This window comes from Penaeus monodon, chromosome 31 (genome assembly GCF_015228065.2).
Source record: "Penaeus monodon isolate SGIC_2016 chromosome 31, NSTDA_Pmon_1, whole genome shotgun sequence".
Lineage (NCBI taxonomy): Eukaryota > Metazoa > Arthropoda > Malacostraca > Decapoda > Penaeidae > Penaeus > Penaeus monodon.
In genome coordinates, this window is record NC_051416.1 from 4,205,853 (window position 1) to 4,206,347 (window position 495).

Below are 495 nucleotides of genomic sequence, written 5' to 3' on the forward strand. Positions count from 1 at the left end.
ATGCCACATGCTATGTAAACAGGATTATGCAGACAAGACTTTATATATTTGGTCTGAGTGCATCACCGCATGAGCCTGAGTTTTGGTATGAGGCCTAGGAAATGCTGTTGAATAAGCCTACTTGAAGCACTAGAATGAAGCCCTATTAACCCTGGACAGGACTGTGCTTCTCTTTGGGATACAGCATTTAAAAGGATGGTCTGGGTCTAAACTGATTTTTTTAGAAGATGCTCTGTGAGAATCATGTTTATAATGTTCCAGCTGAATTGATATTGCGGTTGTCTGATAATTCGCTCTTGTTGGCTCAAACTGCGTGTTTCCTTCCTAAGAGCAGTAAAGGAGATTTAACTTACTGTTTTGCTGCTGTTGATAATGCTGATGGTAATTATCATTGTAGAGATAATGACGATGCCTATACGTTATAGTATTAATCATTAACAGTGTTATAGTTTAAATTCAATTAACTTCTATATATGTATTTACATAAATGTGTGT